Source organism: Cibotium barometz, chromosome 7, assembly GCF_041138505.1.
Source record: "Cibotium barometz isolate CiBa-2024 chromosome 7, ASM4113850v1, whole genome shotgun sequence".
Lineage (NCBI taxonomy): Eukaryota > Viridiplantae > Streptophyta > Polypodiopsida > Cyatheales > Cibotiaceae > Cibotium > Cibotium barometz.
In genome coordinates, this window is record NC_141052.1 from 49,274,843 (window position 1) to 49,281,156 (window position 6,314).

A 6,314-nucleotide genomic window follows, 5' to 3' on the forward strand; every position below is an offset into this window, starting at 1 on the left:
CTACTCACCTGCGATTTTACACTATAGCTACATGCTACTGGATTGGAGTTATATCGCTTGATGGTATGGGACATTAAGAAAGGTATGATGTACTTCATTATAATTCATGTGTGCATCCCTTGGGCTCGGGGGTGGCCGGGTGGATGAGTTTATGCCTGATTTATGTATGTTTATGCATAACAATTATCTAGAGATATCTTAGGGTTTTAACAGTGGTATGAGAGCAATCTCTAGTTAATTAATGTTGTTTTTTCTTTATTATAGTAAATTTTGAGCATTTTTATGGTTAAAAATGTATTTTTAATGCATTTTTGCAGGTTTTCAGCGGATATTCTATCAATTTTCTGTCAAAATTCTGCTAAAATGTAGTGTGGGGCAGTCAATGCATGGAATGCTCTCTCGTGTGCGTGGGACCCTCTTTGCCTCTCAATTCTGAATTTTCCTCCTTTTTTCCTCTCCCATGTGTGAATGCTTCTTAATAGGCACATTTTTATTAACTATTAATCATATTTAATTTTTAATTATGATTAATCAAATATTAATTAAATGTTAATCTTCTTCTTTGATTAACAGAGAAGACAAGATGGGTTGGTGAGAGAGTGGAATTGGAGAGAAGGAATAAGGAGGGTGGAGAGAAGAGAGAAACCTTCTCTCTCTCTTTGGAAAATGCACATGCGAGGGGAGGCTGCAGCGCAGCCTGTGGGCGAAAATCGCCCCCCCCTAAAAAAATTTTCATAAGCTTTTTAAAGTTTGGTTTTATTTTATTTTATAAAAAAAAGAGTTTTTTCTTTTTAATTCAAAAAAAATCTTGGAAAATTATGAGAAAATATGAGATCTCAGAAAGAAAAATTATCTGGAATTTTCTAAAATTTTATTTTCTTGGAACCTTTGGCTTTCCGCTTTCCCGAAACCTTTTGGCTTTCCGAATTCCGGGAAATCTTTTGACCTTTTGGATGCCGGAAACTTTTGACCTTTCACATTCTGATTTTTTTTGTCTTTTCATTTTCCCAAAATTGTTGGCTTTCTACATTCCGGGAAAACCATTGGAATTCTGAAATTTTTTGACCGTTTGTATTCTAATGCGTTCAGGGTAAATTAAAAATTTTAAAAAATTTCTAAAAATTAGTAAAAAATTAGATAAAGGTTATTTTAAATTTTTAGAAAATGTAGGGTTGGTGTTTGGCATATGGTGTGTCCATTCGGGCGCCCATGACCATTCAAATTCCTTTAAAAATATATTTTTTGACCCAAAAATTTAGAAAATCCATTAAAATTAAAATTTTTCATTGGATTTGAGAATTGTCGGGCGGAATTGGAAATTTCATGAACGATGGGATTCTCATGAGAAATTAGGAATATTCTAGAAATTATTTTTAGAAATCCTAGAAATTGGTATTTTTAAAATATCAATGGTATTTTGGCAAATCTAATTGCTATTTTTTTTTGGAAAAATATAGGTTTGGAATGCCATAAGATAGGTTTGGTGGAATTCAAAATTATCATATTTTGAGGCCCTATAAAATTAGAAAAAATTTGGAAAAAATCATGATAATTTTTTTTCTCAAGAATTTAATATTTTCGAGGGTTATTTAATGTTGAAGTACGTTTTCTCGTGCTGACATTAGATAGATGTGGGTTATTTGCATATTATTAATACGATTATACCTCATATTAATAGTTATTTCTATTTGGATTATTTCTGAACGATGTTTTCATAATTTTTTACCATTGTTTAGCCATTTTTTTGGACATATTCCTTAATTTCTTCAATGATGGCTATAATATGTGTTCAAAGTGTGTCTCGCTTTTGACACTTGTCTATGATAATTTATTTTGCACTTGTTTAAGTGTGGTCTATGCTTAATTTTTTAAGCCTGAGACAAATTCTATCATGGGTTAGTTGATCTGTTTATTTTGGTGGATTTTATTGGATGTTTTCTAAGTTTTATTTGGACTCATCAGGTTCTGCCGATAGAGTCTTCACTTTCTCTTCCAATTTGCAACACTTAACTTACTATTCGTGTAGATCTTGATTACATGTATTAAGATTGTTTTGAGAGACATTCAGATATTATTGTGCATTGTATAGCAAGCATAGCATGATACTAATGATGTAAAGAGTTGTTTTCATGTAATCATTTGCAATAGCCCAGTAACCCATGCTCACCATCACTACCAAAAAAGGTGACCAATGAAGGTAGAATTTGAAATGGAGGACTCACATTGTGCAATGGATTATGTGGATATAAATTACCATCTACCCATAAATCAATGTTCTTCTTCTCTCTTGCATGATACTGTGTAGCCAATGAAACTTTGATGGCTTGTTTAGTGCTTAAACCTTTACATGCTACATACTTTTCATCAACACGGAGGTGAATATTAGCTTTCTGCTTGGGATTTGTGACATTTGCAAGTGTTCCATGTTACTGATTTAAGCAAACAAATAAATGGGTAACAATTAGAAGTTAAACACTACAATAAAGGACATGAATGAGAAATAGATTATAAATGAAAAATAAAGGAATGCAAAGAAAATAAAGGATTTTGTCATTTCAAAAGGACATCAAAAGAAGCTATGGAAAACACGAGTTGCTCGATTGAAGATGTAGAAAGAATTGATAATAGAATACATAATGAGTGGTAGTGGATGGTTATAAATCTTCTAATGGTGTGATTTAGATGGCTCAAATGAGGATTATGAGATTAAAAAATGGAATGTTGGGTTTTCTATAGGTTTTTTTAATGTTTTGGATCTTATAGATCGAAAAGGGAGAAAAGTTTGAAGATGTAAAAGATTTAAGCATCTATTGTGGATTTTGAGGTGAAAAATGTGATTTTGCTTTATACATAGGTATTTGGGAGGTTTGTAGATGCCATGTGCACTTTTTGGTGGGATATTTTTTTTTTCAAAAAATGGGTTACTTTCTGGGTGCCCTAATGAGGTGGCATGGAGGATGGGACCCAATGGTGGGTGGGGGGAGAGAGAAGTGGTGAAAAAGTAGGAGGGAGGTAGGGAAAAAGAAAGGGAAAAGACTAGGGGTCTACTGGAAAAGTAGGGGTAAAGCTAGGAAAGAAAGGAGCAGGGTTATACCTTTTCTAGCCATGGGCCCATTAAAAAAGTAAGGAATAAGGGGATAAGATTTCCGTGAGTTAAATCTCTCTTCATGGGTCCATCTCTACACTATTGTCTTTTTTAAGCCCCTTAATCCATTCCTTATGAGGCCCTTTTTGAGTCCCTATCCCCCTAATGTTTTGTGACTCAGTTTGGGAGGGTGATTCGGACACCAAGTGCTCAGTAACTCGGTATTATTTTTCTCTTGGTTCGAGATGCATTTCATGGATCAGTAAGAAACACCCCACTATTGCACTCTTGTTGACCGTGCTAAGTACAAAGCTGCATGCTTTGAATCACGTGAGGCATGGCTGAGGAAAATTATATAGAATATGGGAGTAGTGACAACCATAGTTGCATGGCCATTTCTCAAAATCCTATATTTCATACTTGCATGAAACATATTGAGATTCATTTTATCACTTTGTGCATGAGCTTTTAATGTTCAAGGAGGTCGAGATGGTCTACTGCCTAACGACAGAGAATTATGTAGACATATTCGCAAAGGCTCTTAGCAGTGATCAGATGGAGTGGCAGCTTCATTGACTTGGTTTTGGGTGGACATTGAGGGGGTGTGTTAGATATCAATGCTCCACCCTAATATTGTATCGTCCAAGCACCGAGGCTAGATCATGTTTGTACGGCCCCCATTATGAAGAGTAGCCCGATGGTGGTTGAGCAGCTCGAGTAATCATGATTGAGAAGTAGCCATGGTTGGGTAGCCCAAGTGCTCGCATCCCATATTCACATGGGAAGGTGATCTATGAGGCTAGATGGTTTGGAGACAACTTGAATTAGATTGGGCACACTGCTAAATAGGCTACATGCTACATTGAACTATTATCTTATAACGGTCCACACATGGAGTAGGTAGACTTTACCCTTGGACACCCTGCTCGGACATTACGGAGCTCGAACGCGACAGGGCCGGCATCCCATATTCACATGGGAAGGTGGTCTATGAGGCTAGATGGTTTAGAGATAGCTTGAATTAGATTTGGCACATTTCTAAATAGGCTACATGCTACACTAGACTATTGTCTTATAACAGTTCCACGCATGGAGTAGGTACCCTGTCTAGACATTGCGAGGTGACTTGAACGACAAGGCCCATGATGAGTCCGAATGCCTGTGGGAGGTGGGGACACTCTTTATGGGTTTAGTCTATAGCGCAGACGATGGCACTGATTTTGACCACCTCGTGTATAATACATGTCTATAAAGATACCAACCACACAATTCATTAAAGTTATCACTGTGAATTTACTCCCTAGCTTCACTTGCATATAGCTTTCGTCTTAGCAGTTCCAAATTAGCGATCAAAGCTCCTTGAGCACAGGGGTGTGGGGATTTGCCATCTATTATATAACTTTAGTAATACAATATTTGCCATCTATGGTATCACTTCAACAATACAAAATTCTTATCTCTTTGTTATTGTGCAATTTGAGTTTTAAAGTTTTGTGTTGTGAAAGACCCTACTTTTTATGAGTGTTCACCGCTATCCTCTACAAGTGTGATCCTTATGCATAAGACCTTCATGGATCTTTTACAATGTGATCCTTGTGCATAGGACATTCATCTTCTTTTAAATCCTAATTTATAAAGTACTCCGAGTTTCCTATGTTTCATTTTGATTGCTTGTAATAACCATGTTGTTTTTCTTGTACATGACATGGAGAACCTCATTAGAAGAGTGATATTTATCAACATGATATCTCACATGTACTTATGGCATGGACTGAAGGATGATATTTCATGTTAGAGCCTTGTTGGAAGAGTGAATCTTATAACGTTTTTATTTGGCCAACTTAAAAGTGAGATCAATGTTTTAGCTCACTTGTTTACCCATTAGATTTACAACATTGACGTGCTATAGTAGTAATTTAGCATAGTATGAGACGAACAACTGATTCATATAATTGGTCGTTAGGCTTGGTTGAAAAGCCGAAGATGCAAAGTGAAATCATGTGTAAGATTGCGATTGAATAGCCATGTATAGATTATTGATTGAATATTTCTAAGTAAGAATCCCACGTGTAAGACTATTGAACAACCATGTATAAGATTATGATTGAACACTTCTAAAGAAGGGCTCTTTTTTTTGGTCATTAATCATATGAGAAAAGTATGTTTTTGCTATTTTCGTTTTAGATAATGTAAGGTTGAAATACGAATTCGAAATCTTTGCTCTCTTTTTGAAAGTTCACTCCCTCTCTCAGCAAACCTATGCCAAAGCTCTTTCTTCCTCTATCACTTGTAATTCTTCCTCTCCCAACTTGCCATGTGCAAGGCTGGGAATATTGAAAATGAAGAACAGATATAGATATTAAGAGTTTTTGTTTTTTTTTTTGTTTGGAATTTTTGTATGCTTCATTTGTGGCATCATCGCACGGTTCCATGCTTGGGGTACAAGGTGGGTTTAACGTTGGCATAACTTGACTACCTTAGAAAACCTTAGCGACAATAATTTATACCGACGAGATAATTTTTGGTAGAAAAAATAAATGTAAATATGACACCAAAATATTTTTTGCATTTCCATTAAATAGGGGCCTACAATGAGTGGAAAAAGAAATTCCATTAATTAGTTGATGGTGTTTTTAAACCTTTGAGCGAGAACATTACTAATTAGTTGAATGCTTCGAATGAATTGAAGATTAAGGTTTGGTATTTTTAAAAGGTTGAATGCTTCGAATGATTAAGGTTTGGTATTTTTAAAAGGTTGAATGCTTCGAATGATTAAGGTTTGGTATTTTTAAAAGGTTTTTTTCGAAATCAATATAATCTGTAGTTGTGAATGATGCATGAAGCGTCATGATTTTGGAGATAGCTACCTTGCGAATACGGCTCTCTCTCATGAGCGCTCGGATCTCTCTCATTCTTGCATTGAGCAACAAGTGCACCTCTCTCTCACAAATTAAGTTACTACATCTCACAATGGCATTCGCGACGTATGTGAGCATTAAGTGCAGGCGAGGAGCAACGCTGTTGCGCTAGTCTTGGTCCTACACAAGGTAGACGAGGCTTCTCTCTCCCTCTCTCATTCGAATCCGCCTCTATAGGAATTTTTCATGGGAATTTTTTTTGCATCGAGAAAAAAATGCCTATGGAGACGGATTGTCAATCGCCTTCGCAGATCAAGAGTAATGATTTTTCAAAGGAAGTAGACTACAAAATATGTTGTGGTAAGATTAAG